This window comes from Oryctolagus cuniculus, chromosome 4 (genome assembly GCF_051225735.1).
Source record: "Oryctolagus cuniculus isolate XC-2025 breed Fujian yellow rabbit chromosome 4, ASM5122573v1, whole genome shotgun sequence".
Lineage (NCBI taxonomy): Eukaryota > Metazoa > Chordata > Mammalia > Lagomorpha > Leporidae > Oryctolagus > Oryctolagus cuniculus.
In genome coordinates this window covers 172908242-172922182 of record NC_142870.1, presented here as the reverse complement: position 1 = coordinate 172922182, position 13941 = coordinate 172908242, and the positions used below count along the sequence as shown (strand labels likewise).

General features: G+C 42.7%; 1 long non-coding RNA gene across 8 annotated transcripts in view; it reads left to right on the top strand.

Moving 5' to 3' along the window:
- LOC103350379 (uncharacterized) overlaps positions 1–13941 on the top strand; it is a 231001-nt gene that overhangs the window by 90181 nt on the left and 126879 nt on the right. The gene's annotated exons all lie outside the window — the stretch shown is intronic.

Below are 13941 nucleotides of genomic sequence, written 5' to 3'. Positions count from 1 at the left end.
GGTAAGAGAAAATTCTGCAAATTCTGCAAAGGGACTGTGCAGTAGGCAATGTAGTGCCTGTCCCTGACCCTCTGTGTTGGGCTGCTGCACCCATCTGCACAGCTTCTGTGGGTGAAGCTTTTCATGCCCCGCAGTACCCGTCTTTTCTGAAAAGTCATCCCGGGCTGCACTGAGGGAAGCTCTGGGCTGTGGACCTCTGGGAATAGAAGCTCCCTTGCTTTGAGAAGGGACACGTGTAGGGTGTGGGTTTTGCTCCAGAGGTCCGAGTAGATTGTGCCAAGGCCAGACTATACCTGAGACCATGTTTTTGTCAGCCTCCCCATTTGGCTGTATCCGGTTACCTTGCCTCTCCCTTCACAGGTTTGTCAGAGTGCGCCTTCCCGGGAAACCACCTGCACGGTCTCAGGCTCTGCTTCCAGGGACATTGGCTTAAGACAGGCTGCTCCTCTCTTTGCTTCACTCTGAGCACAGGATTTTGAATGTGATAGCTAAGCAAGGTGTATTTTATTCCAGTGGCTTTCCCTTACAGTATCTGAAGGAATTACCCAGTGGAGTTTAGGAGACATTAAAAGACTATTTCAAGAACAACTGAACCTATTTACAAAATAAGATCTGCATAGACATTTCTATAAAGTTAACTGTTTTTTAAAGGTTTATTTATTTGTAAGGCAAAGTTACAGAGAGAGAGCAGAGAGAGAGAGAGAGAGAGAGAGATCTTCCATCTGCTGGTTTACTCCCCAAGTGGCCACCATGGCCAGGGCTGGGCCAGGCTGAAGCTAGGAGCTTCATTGTGGTGTAATGAGAAGGTGAAAAGGTCATGCCAAGATGGCCACTGAGGTGAGAAGATCATGCCAAGATGGCCACTGAGGTGAGACGTTCATGCCAGGATGACCGCTTACAACAGAAACTACCTGGCAACAGGCTGTGATTGGATGGCTTCGGAAACCACATGACAACAGAGCCTGACTGACAACAGGCTGTGATTGGATGGTTTTCAGAAACTGCCTGGCGACAGAGCCTGACTGGCAACAGGCTGTGATTGGATGACTTTGGAAACTGCCTGGCAACAGGCTGTGATTGGTTAGGGCATAGACCGCCCCTTGACTGGATTGGCTGGCTTGGCTATATAAGCAGCTGTAGCAACTGAAATAAATGAGTGCGGGCTTCTTGCCTCTGGCCCGCTTTCACCCGACTCCCTGGGTCTGTGTGGTGACTCTGCGGTGCCTCTTGCCCCCCCCCCCCCCCTCTCAGAACGAATCATCTCAGAAACAAATCAACTTCAACACTTCATCTGGGTGTTCCATATGGTATCAGGGACCCAAACACTTGGGCCAGTTTCTGCTGCTTTCCCATGCACATTAGCAGGGAGAAAATTCAGAATTGGAGCAGCAGAGACTCAAACCAGCACCCATAAAAGGATGCTGGCATTGCAGGCACTGTGCCACAATGCTGGCCCCTAAAGCTAACTTAATTGTAAGTAATACAACCACAATGGGTGCTAAGTAAAGCAAAGCAGGTCACATACTAATTTCTAAGTCCCATTTACTTTAGCTGTGGTTAGAATCCTTGCCCACATAGACTTTTCTCAGTGGTGTGTTCTCTCTTGTCTTTCAGTCTGGACTTCTTTTCTTCCTTTTGCCTGTGTTCTGCTGGTACAAATTGCTACTCTTGTCCCACACCACTGTTGTCTTTCGCTAGTGCTGTGGTATGAATGTCTCTACCAAAATTATATTAAAACAATATAAAAACTATTAAAAGGTAGAGTTTTTGCCCTGAGGATTCTACTTCTGGGTATGATTGGTGATAGAGCCAGGGCTCTCTCTTACCCTCTCAGCTTTTGCCATTGATATTGGATTTCTCAATACAGCCAATGCATTTCTGTTCGTTACAGATTACCTTGTCTCAGGTGTCCTGTTACAGCAACACAGAATGGGCTAAGACCGCCGGTGTGCAAGGCAAGCAGAGTTTCCACATCAGAATGTGGAGTCTCCATCTTCCCTTGTATAGTTGAAGCTTCTCTTAAATGCGGTCAGATGAGTGGGAAGAATGCTTAGTGGTGAATCCTTATTGTTGGGGAGCTGCCTTTACTGTCTGCCTGGGCCCATTGTCTGTGTGCTGCAGCTCTGACATTTCGCCCTGCATTGCACACTACCCATTTCCCTGACGCGATCCTGACTGGGGTCTGATCCCTTTTGGAGATGAACAAGGACACCAGGACAATTCCTGCATAATGTCTCTCCACATCCATCCTCACTGCAGATGACAGAGACTAACTGTTGAGTTATTTCTTGTCCAGTACCCTCTGAGTGAATGGTTTCAGCTCGTATGTAGTTTTCAAGTCTGCTAGTTCCTGAGAATGTTGTCTATGTAAGTTTTTGTCAGTTTTCCTTCTGGATGTGTCTTCCTGATTTTTACAAAATTAGCATTAAAATAGGAAATTAGTGTTTCTTGTATCCGCTTTCCTGATAAAGGAAAGCAGTTGTTGCACAATGCAAGAGTCCGGTAAACTTTTCTATTTGCGAGGTCTCTTTTATTATGCCAGACCCACTGAGCCAGTTCTCACTGAGATGCCTTGCACACACCCTTCCCTCTGCTTGAATGCTTTAGGCTGCTACTTCCACTAAGGTACATCTCATTATGTTTCAACCTTATTTTTCACTATGCTTAAAAAAGGCGAGAGAGAGAGAGAGAAACACTCTTGGAAGTCCTGAGCAGAGACCCAACCACTTGAACCATCACTTGCTGCTTCCCAGGGACTGCATTAGCAGGAAGCTAGAATTGGGAGCTGAGCCAGAATGGAGACTCTCAGGGGTGAAATGTGGATTCACCATTAAAGCTAAAAGAAAGAAGGTGGGGCTCCAGCTGACCCAGAAACTTTAAACACACATTCATTTGCCAGTGGGGATTTTTGTTTTGTAAATTTTTCCATTGCAATCCGTAATTTGCAAAAGAAAACCACCAATTAAAGTGGATTTCAAATTTGAATTGGATCCTTTCATGGAAAACCAATTACGAATTATATCTTTATTAAATACATGTCCACAAACATGTGAAAACTTACCAGACCTGAGGACAAATTTCTCCATGAAATGGAAATCCTGGGAGAATTCATGTTATTACTTGAGAGGAAAGACAGAGAAATCTATTGAAAATTTAGATTTATTTAATTACTTTAGGACAAGGGTCAATCCATGAATAAATAATCTTTCTATTTAATTTTTAAATTTCTGAAGTTTATAATGTATCATATGATTAGCTATTCCTTTGGCGGTAAATGAATAGAAATGTTATTATCACCAAGCCTGAGCATCAAAATTTGGTTTGCAAATAATTGATAAAGTGTCAGAGAATTGTATGACAGCCTTAGCCCTTGATCGCTTAGTGGGAAGCACAGAAGTTATCTCAGGATACTTTTCAAACTCAAAATCAAGAAGTTCAAGCAATAGTAAAGACAAGTCTTCAGGCTCACAGCCTCCAGTGAAGGGATCAACATTACAGTTTTGACACAACCCCAAAGGCATGTGTGTTAGCTGTCTAACAGGTGTCAAACATGGTGTCGGACTGCATGCCTTACAAATTGAACAGATGCAAAAGAATTAAAAAGAGGATGAGACTTACACTTCCTCAATTATGGATTTGTGTCTGATGCTGTGACTGACTAATTGTAGGAGCCTGGGGAGGTTGCTGACTTTTTCCGGGCCTCAACTTCATCATATGTAATCCAGTGGTGCTGACTTTAAGTGCTGTTACACAAATAGGTGGAGATGAAATAGATCTAGGAACACTGAGTGAGAAAGAGGGTATTCACTGTTGGGAGATGAAAGACTACAAAATGTTGGGTGGACATTCCTTTGGATGAAGGGAGGATGTATGCATCAGAATTCTCCAGAGAGATGAAACCGACAGGCTTGTCTGCAGCCCACCAGATCTGAAACATAAGAGGAGAAACCTTCACAGTAGTCCTCAAAGACATGTCGTCTCATTCTCTCCTTTCTCTGGCTGAGGCCTGTCTGGTCAACTCTTGACCTGAACTCACACATGTGAAAGCTGTTGAGTTCCTGACATAATGGGAGTGGGAAATAGGACTGTTTGGCTGTCTCCTGCCATCTTGGATTTTTTTTTTCTCTTATGCTTTTCTCTCTATACTTGGAAATCACTTCTGATACCAGTTACTATCTTTCATCCTTTTCTTCCAGTCCTCTTGTCCATGCCTTCTTCTTTGGGACATTTCTGTATTATAACCTGGTTGGGCCAATCAGCTCTTTCTTTTTTTTTTTTTAATTTTTAAACTTTTATTTAGTAAATATAAATTTCCAAAGTATAGTTTATGGATTACAATGGCTCTCCCCCCCATAACTTCCTTCCCAATCGCACCCCTCCAATCTCCCACTCCCTCTCCCATTCCATTCACATCAAGATTCATTTTCAATTATCTTTATATATAGAAGATTGATTTAGTATATATTAAGTAAAGATTTCATCAGTTTGCACCCACACAGAAACACAAAGTGTAAAATACTGTTTCAGTACTAGTAATAGCATTACTTCACATTGGACAACACACTAAGGACAGATCCCACATGAGAAGTAAGTACACAGTGACTCCTGTTGTTGACTTAACAATTTGACACTCTTGTTTATGGCATCAGTAATCTCCCTAGGCTCTAGTCATGAGTTGCCAAGGCTATGGAAGCCTTTTGAGTTCTCCGACTTTGATCTTATTCTGACAGGGTCATAGTCAAAGTGGAGGTTCTCTCCTCCCTTCAGAGAAAGGTACCTCCTTCTTTGATGGCCCCTTTCTTTCCACTGGGATCTCACTCACAGATATCTTTCATTTAGGTCTTCTTCTTTTTTTTTTTTCCAGGGTGTCTTGGCTTTCCATGCCTAAAATACTCTCATGGGCTCTTCAGCCATATCCGAATGCCTTAAGGGCTGATTCTGAGGCCAGAGTGCTATTTGGGACATCTGCCATTCTATGAGTCTGCTATATATCCCACTTCCCATGATGGATCATTCTCTCCCTTCTTGATTCTATCAGCTAGTATTAGCAGACACTAGTCTTGTTTATGTGATCCCTTTGGTTCTTAGTCCTATCATTATGATCAGTTGTGAACTGAAATTGATCACTGGGACTAGTGAGATGGCATTGTTACATGCCACCTTGATGGGATTGAATTGGAATTCCCTGGCACGTTTCTAACTCCATCATTTGGGGCAAGTCCGATTGAGCATGTCCCAAATTGTACATCTCCAGTTAGGCTAATCTAACTGCTCTTTCTTAAGAATCATTGAGAAGGTGTGTAGAGAATGGGAAGGTTGACCTTGACGTTCTGGGGATGTTAAGAAATGAGTGGTTGAGGTCTGGTCAAGGAAAAGATCATTGAAAGTAAGGCAAGAGGGACCAGTGTTGTAGTGCAGAGTGTTACGCTATTGCCTGCAACACTGGCACCCTATATGCGTGCCAGTTGGGGTCCTGGCTGTTACATTTCTCATCCAGCTCCCTACTAATGGGAAAGGCAGTAGAAGATGGCCCAAATTCTTGGGACCCTGCTACCTACGTGGGAGAACTGGGTGAAGCTCTTGGATCCTGGTTTCAGCCTGGTCCAGCCTTGGCCACTTCGGCCACTTTGGGGAGTAAACCAGAGGATGTCCCCTCCCACCCCATTTCTCTCTTTGTACCTCTGTTTTTCAAATAATAAATAAATCTTAAAAAATAAAGACTGTCAAGTGTTTTTTTTTGTTTGTTTTTTTTTTTTTTTTTTTTTTTTTTTTTTTTTTTTTTTTAGGTAAGTAAGGCAATAAATGATATGGTCACAATCCTGACTGGATTATCTACATAAATGCTGAAGTAACAAGGACAAGAATGGAGAGGAAGAAAATGAATGAGGGAGATTCTGAGTTAGGAGATGCTGCAGGAAGTAGGATCAGAAGGTGGCATAGGCTCTAGCTTGCATCACAAGGGAGTTGAAGGTTTTAGAAGAAGGAGAAGAGCACTCTGGAAGTAGCACTGAGAGGCTGGAAGGACCACTGCAGGCTGTATTCTTCAGGTACAAAGGAACTTGAAGTGTGGGAGAAAAGTCACCTCCCGAGAGTGCAGTGGGGGCGGGAGCAGTTGTGGGTTCTGCCAGGTTCCAGTTAGTGAAGAGGTTGAAAGAAAGCTTCCATCTATGGAGTTCCCATTGCATTTAAAGTTCCTTCTAGCCTGGTTTTTTGACAGAAAAGTAGAATGAAAAGTAAATGCAATATTGAATCCATTTAAATAAGTTTCGGTTAACAGAAAATGTTGATAGAAACGTGGGTATCAGGTCTAAGTTACCAACTTATTGAATACGTTGTTGGGAACTTATAGTCATTGTGAGAAACCTAAATTAGTGTTTTCTTGGGTGAATATTCACAAGAGAATTCCTCCTCTATTAGGTTAGGGCTCTTACATACATATTCATTCATTGAGAGGTTTTTATTTTTTAAAAAGATTTATTTATTTATTTGAAAGAGTTACACAGAGAAGGAGAAGCTGAGAGAGAGAGAGAGAGAGAGAGAGAGGGGTGTTCCATCTACTGGATCACTCCCCAACTGGCCACAACATGGCTTTACCCACTATGCTACAGCACCTGCCTTGATTTTTATTTCTAAAAGAATATAATGTTCACATCAAAAAGAGAATCGGTTTTGTTTTCTGAATAAATATCAGAACTACAATATCTGGTTGTACAATTAGTTGTATCTGGTTGATGGAGGAGCTGGTCTTTCAGAAAGATCAAGTTTTGATGCATCATTTGTTTTTCTTTTTTTAAATATTTATTTATTTATTTATAAGTCAGAGTCACACAGAGAGAGAAGGAGAGGCAGAGAGACAGAGAGGTCTTCCATCCGCTGGTTCATTCCCCAATTGGCCGCAATGACTGGAGCTGCGCTGATCTGAAGCCAGGAGCCAGGAGCTTCTTCCAGGTCTCCCACGTGGGTGCAGGGGCCCAAGGACTTGGGCCATCTTCTACTGCTTTCCCAGGCCACAGCAGAGAGCGGGATTGGAAGTGGAGAAGCTGGGACTTGAGCCATGGCCGTATGGGATGCTGGCACTGTAGGCAGCGGCTTTACCTGCTGCGCCATGGTGCTGGCCCCCATCGTTTGCTTTTTGACATTGTTGTTAAATTGAGGGCTTCTGTGATAATAGTTAACTTCCTTCATTAGAAAACCTGTGGTCAGGATTGTCTCACTGAAGAAGTGACTTTCTTGAAGTGACTTATTTAAAGCTGCCAGGCTCCTGGAATCTCCATCCACTCCCACTTCCTGCAGTGAGGGATGGACCACATGGGAGCTGAAATGCAGTCAAAACATAATACACATCTTCAGTATGTACCACAGGAAACCATACCATTCCTTTCGTCCTACTAAACCACGCCACTTCAGAGAGCTGGCCCGTTCACAACTTGATTGTTCTATAACACAGTGCAGGCTCATACACGAAGCAGAAAGTAAGCACGTGGGCCAGTGCTCCCTGTTGGTGTACTGGCACAGCATGAAGAGGAACGGAGTGAATTTGCTGCTCCTAAAAGGCTCGTGGTGAGGCCAGCCTTGATGACGGGTATCATGCCTTCCAGAAAGGGCCTCTACTTTTCTACACTCCCATCTGGAGGCAGACATTTCCAGAAAACTGACTTGTAATAAAGATGCGGTTTTGGGGAGAATCAATGAAGACGTTTTTCTTTTTCCTTTGTGGTCATCATCTCACTCTAAAGAATGCTGTGGCAGGGGCTCTAGTTTTGGATGTATCTGTTTTAAGAAATAATTTACAATCAGAGGATGTTATAATGGGTTAAAAGCAACTTTAGTGAAACCTTATTCATGTATAGGAAAATGAGGCTGCATTTATTAACGGTGCAGCTGTAGAAAGAACTGCACCTTTCTGATCCTTCTCTCTGGTCACCTCCTTCCCTATAACCTGGAATAGTCTCCCCTCTGTCTTGAGTATTCTATCGCCTTAGCTCAAAGCTGAGGAAAGTTAAACACTGTGCTATATTTCTGTTTAATAATATAGAAGTAGAAGTAATGTTTACATCAGTGAGTTCAGCTGAAGGTAAATGAATATACCCAGGACACAGAAATGATGTAATTCCTAGGGTTGCAGTCTTTGGGATGCAAGCATCAGGCATTTGGGGTCTCCCAAAGAGTCCTCATTTCCTCACTCCTCTGTGCATTGCAGAACCTTATGATTACGATTTATATTGCCATGTGAATTTGCCTGTGTGGGAACATGTGCCTAGCTGAGTGTGTGAATGTTAAGTTTAGCATTCCCCGTGCATAGAATGACTGCTATTGTGCAGTATCAGGCCAAGCACTTAATGTGTTCTATCCTAATTTATCTCACGCTGGCCATGAGATAGGTACTTTTACTGCTCGCATTTCATATTGATGAGGACATTGAGTTTTAGGATGGCTAGATCATGTCCCAGGATTTTTTTGTAGGGGATAGAACTGAGAGTTGAAATCAAGTCTGTTTGTCTTCAACATCTGAGCTCTTCTAGGTATGCTTGAGCTTTCACTGAAAAGTAATTATCTTCGTTTCCTACTCAGATGTCGATGAGGTTGATTAGTCTGAGTAAGTCTGTGTGAGATTACCAACTCTGAAGACCAGGACAGAGCTGACCTTTTGTATCTAAAAGCCTGAGCCTTGGTTTCTGGTTAAATGTTTCCCTTCCCTGCCTGCTCCAACTCACTTTTTTTACCAGAAGAAATCTGTCTTGTCCTTACTCTTTCTACTGCTTTAACATGGCAAAGTTCTGGAGAGGAGCAAAGCACAGTAAGGAAGAAAATATCTGTGGAGTGTGTTTATCATTCTCCCTTAGCAAGTAATAAGCAGTTTGGGGGGAGTTTTGTAAGGAAAAAAAAAAGTTTTTTGTTCTCAAATTCACAAAATTTCCAAGTTTACAATGTATTTATTTTCACATATTTGACAATTCATAATGGCAAGAATAATAAATGTTTTTCTCATGAAGGATGTCAAGGCTAGTGCTGGAGAGAAGTTCTTAATATCTATGCTGTCTGTGTTTAATATATGCAAATATTAGTGATTCAGTTTGAGTGAATAGAGCACTAGTCGTGGTTCTGGATTGTCAGTCTTCAGGTTTCAAAATGCTCCATTTAGTTGTAAGGGGGATTGGTTTACCTTCTCCTCTGTCCAAGGTGTTCTGCTCCTGATCTAGGAGTTGGGCTCCATGGAAGGATGAGTGCCCTACCATGGAATTTCCCAAGATTTCTGTCTCTGCTGGTGAATGATCAGCTCAGCCAGCCACTTAGATGGAGACTTAACGGATCCCAAGGTGCTTTTTACTGAACAGCGCCAAGCACTCAGAGAATACCAAAAAATATGAGAGAAAGGTGAGATCTGGAGTTTCAGGAGAAGAGAAAAGGTGGAGGAGGGGCCAGTGCTGTGGCTCAGTGGGTTGAGTTACCATCTGCAGCATCAGCATCCTATATAGGCAATGTTAAGTCCTGGCTGCTCTGCTTCCAGTCCAGCTTCTTGTTAATGTGCCTGGGGAAGCAGTGGAAGATGGCCCAAGTCCTTGGGCCCCTGCACCCACGTGGGAGACCTGGAAGAAGCTCCTGGCTCCTGGCTCCTGGATGTTGGCTTTGGCCTGGCCCAGCCCGGCCATTGTAGCCTCCTGGGGAGTGAACCAGCAGATGGAATATCAGTCTTTCTCTCTGTCTCTCCCTCTTTCTGTAATTGTGACTGTCAAATTAAATAAATCTTTTAAAAAAAGAAAAGCTAGAGGAGAAGAAATCATATAAGAAATGAAACTGAAACATTTATCCAGCTGAAGAAAGGAACATGTTTGCTGACCATAATTTTCTACCTGGGGCCAAGGAGGATAAATTTAATTGAATCCAAATATGGTGAAATTTTACACTTTTAAGAGGAAAACAAAAATCCTAAAAACCTTCCAGACAGGAAAAAAAAACCCTGAAAATTAATTTTAAAAATGTAGACTGATATCGGACTTTAAGAACACAAGTGTTAAAGGACAACTTGTTATGAAAGTCATTATTGGAACAAGTGGTGAAATTTGAATAAGATCTGATGATTAGATAATGGAATTATGTCAATGTTAAGCTAATTGACCTTGATAATAGTTGTACCATTATGTAAGCTAATGTCCTTGTTTTTAGGAGACACACAGTGAAGCATTAGGGATAAAGAGACATCTTGTCTGTAATTTCTTTTCAAGAGAATAAAAATATAGGAATAAAATAAATATGGATATGCAGCAAAATATCAACAACTAGTGAGTGTGTGTAAAGGATATATAGAAGTTCTTTCTCTTATCATTGTGATTTTTTTATATTTGTTATGGGTTGAGTAGAATTTGTCTTCGTAATACTAATGCAGACGTTTAAACTCTGATGTCTTAATGGTTTATTGATTAGGGTGGAGATTTGATCTAATTGATGGCATCTGAGGAGTGGGAATGATGACAAGTTTTTGGTTGCTGGGGATGTGCCCTGGGAGTTAGTTCTCAGGAGAGGTTTCATTATTTGAGTTCAAGTTCAGCCTACGTTCTTTTCTTCTTTTCTGCCTCACCACATCAGCCTGCCATGAGCATCCTCCATCAGAGGCCAGACCAGGGGCTGCCCAATCTTGCAACCCCCACCTGTAAGCCAAAATAGACCCTTCCTTTCTCAAAGGAGTTCCTCTCCGGTATTTTATTTACGGTAACAAAAAAAGGACCAATACAGAAAACTGGTACCAGAAGTGATGTAGTTACTGTTAACTGTATCCAAAAATACGGAGGAGCCATTGGAATTGGTTTGCTGGGAAAAGTTCAGAAAATCCCAAGGAGCAGGAAAACCTACCATGTTGTAGGCTGGGTGTTATGAGCAATTCTGGTGAGTGTGCAGGAAGCCATAATTCTGCTAGACATGTGAATAGTAGAGGTGAGGTTTCAGGTGGAAGTGAAGATCCTCTTGGACATTGAACTAAAGATCATCAGGCAGATAATTTGATAAGAGCAACTGAGCAGGGGACATAAGACCCTTATCCAGGTGAGGGGCCAGGGTCCCTGATCTCCACCCAGGACCCACCCAAGACCATTGACTTTGTGGTTTAACTTGTGGACTAAGTGTTCTGATAAAACCCAGACAAGCTAAGAGTCTGGTTTGTAGCCACATGTGCAGAGAGCCAAAAGCTATGCAACTCCCAGCTGTCAATCACAGAGGTGAGTCCTAAACATCATGGACATAGTATTGGTCAACCTCCCTCATACTTTTAGGATTAAAGTCTCAAACCAGGAAGAAAGGTTGTCTTGTGCTCTCTCAATTAGCCCATTCCTTCCTTGGAATATATTTCAATAAACTTGCTTTCGTTTCTCTGACCTATAGTTCACTGCTGTGTTGGCAAAAGGGAACCAAGGCAAGCATGCCCCTGACAAGACCACCCTTTGTGTACTGTAGCAAGAAACCTGGCTGAATTGTGTCCCTCCCAAGAGTGGTTGTGGGAAGATGAACTTTAAAATGGTGGACTGGTCTACTTGGAAGAGAAGATTTCAAGGGTGCAGAATGTTCATTGGTGGAAGCATAAATGCTAATGGCTGCTCTTAGTATCTTTTACTGAGAGAATTGGGAACAAAAGGCGGCAGAACAGAAAGATTTAGAAAATGAGCAGCCTGGTCAGAGAAGGAATAAAAAAAAGAAAAAACACGGCATGTTTGGGACAGAAGAACACCACTGAGAAACTGCTTACTAAAGAGGTAGGTTGAGGCAAAAGGCATCATGTGTTAATGAGCAAGACAGTGGGAGAAAGACCCTGAAGACTGCTCAGAGATCCTTGGGCTGCCCCTCCCACCACAGGTGCAGCAAAAGCATAGAAGTACAAGCCTGAGGCAAGCTCTTCCAGCAAGGAGTTCCAGGACACCTTCTGCACCTGGGACCCACTCTGGATTCTGGCTGGCCTGTCCCGGTGCACCTCCTGCTGGTGGCCGACCTTGGCAGGGTCTGCAGGGTGCTAGTTTTGCAGGCGTGCAAAGCACAGTTATGAAGCCATGGCAGCTTCTACCAAGATGTCAAAGGGAAGCCTAAAAGGCCAAACGAGAGTTGTGCTGTGGGATTGAAGCCTCTGTATGGAGCAGTGCATAGTGAAGCTATGAGGGTGGAGCTACAAAGGAAACCCCTAAAGAGTAGAGAAGCCAATAACGTGAGACGTCCAGCAAGAAATGCCAGAAGTGGTAACACAAATCAGCCTGGGAAGGCAACAGACATCAGTGTGCAGCCTTAGAGATCAGCTACATGGGCAAAGACCAACAGGGCCTGGAGGTAGATGTGAAGGCCTTGAACTAGGTTTGGAAGCGTATTTAGGTAAACATGGGTCCCAAACAGAGATGGGTTCCAGGGCAGAGTTGCTGCAGGGTGCTCCACTGCTTAGTGGAGCTGCAGAGATGAGACTCTCAGGGAGAGAACTGGGGCCGGGGGGGGGGCAACCCAAACTGTTGGGAGGCCCTCCCTCAGCACAGTGTGAAGATGATGGATGTGGAACTATGGAAATTAATGTTTGCCCTGTGGGATTTTGCTCTTGCTGTGGCCCAATTACCTATTTCCTTTTCTCACCTGTTTTGGAATGGAAATGCTTTGCCTGCCTCACTGTTCTATCTTGGAAGTATGTAGCTTGTTTTTGATTTTATAGGTTCATAGCTTAGAGACTTTGCTTTGAATTTCAGATGAGATTGGACCTTGGATTTCTAAATTAATGTTGGACTGAGTTAAGACTTTGGGACTAGATTAAAAGTTGTATATGAAAAGGACATACATTTTGGGGGGAGCCAAGGGCAGCATGTTAAGGGTTGAGTAGAATTTTTCTTCCTAAAACTCATGCTGATGTTTAAACTCTGATGTCTTAATATTAATGGTTGATTGATTGAGGGTAGACACAATCTATCAGTGGCATCTGGGAGGCAGAGCTGAGCAGAGGGTCTGGGTCATTGGGGGTGTGTCTCTGAGTGATGGTTCTCAGGAGATGCTGGATTATTTGAGTTCAAACTCAGCCTAGGTTTTCTTTTCCTTCCTGCCTCACCATACGATCCGACCTCCATACTAGCCATGAACATCCTCCGTGAGATGCCAGACCAGAGGCCTGCCCGATCCTGTAAACCACCTAGAAGATGAAATAAGCCTTTTCTTTACCACAGAAGCTCCTCTCAGATAATTTTAAGTAACAAAAAGTAGACTAATAGTTCAAAATATTGTCAAAATTAAAATTCAGAGACAAGTATTAATTGTAAGTAAGAAATTAAGATTTTGTTGCTGCATGTCCAACAAGAAATCATATCATTTACTATTCTCTGTGAAATGATAAGATTAGGTTGATGAAATAGAAAAAAGTATCCTGGAGAGTCGTCTGTAGGAAATAAAGAATTGTAGTTGAATATGACACAAAATGAATGGTGCTGAGAATAAATTAAAATAGGGTCATTAGTCTCCTTGAAGGGTGTCCTTCTATAAGCCAATTTTCAGTAATACAGAATTACATTCATTTTCAGGGCTCCAGCCAAAGTTCTCAGATCTATCCATCACAGTTAGCTACAGTGGAACTGAGAATTGTGCATGAACATAATACTAAAATGCTACTTATTTTGAGTTTTAAAAAATTCAATTTATAGAAAGATCATGGGAACTAATTCTAGTTGGAGTGTGGAAGTGAGTATTATAAAAGCTTGAATGTACCTGTCCACTTTTCATTGCTATGACAAGGTGTTTGGCAGCCTGAAAGTCCCCAATTGGGTAACCATCTAGTGAGGACCCCTGGCTACGTCACATAGTGGTGGATGACGTCATAGCAGGATCTTGTGTGAGAGGGAGAGGTCACATGGCAAGACAGGAAACAAGAGAGTTGCAAGGCCATGCTCGTGTGTTTATAGCAATTCACTATCATGGGAACTAATTAGGGCTCCAGGAGAC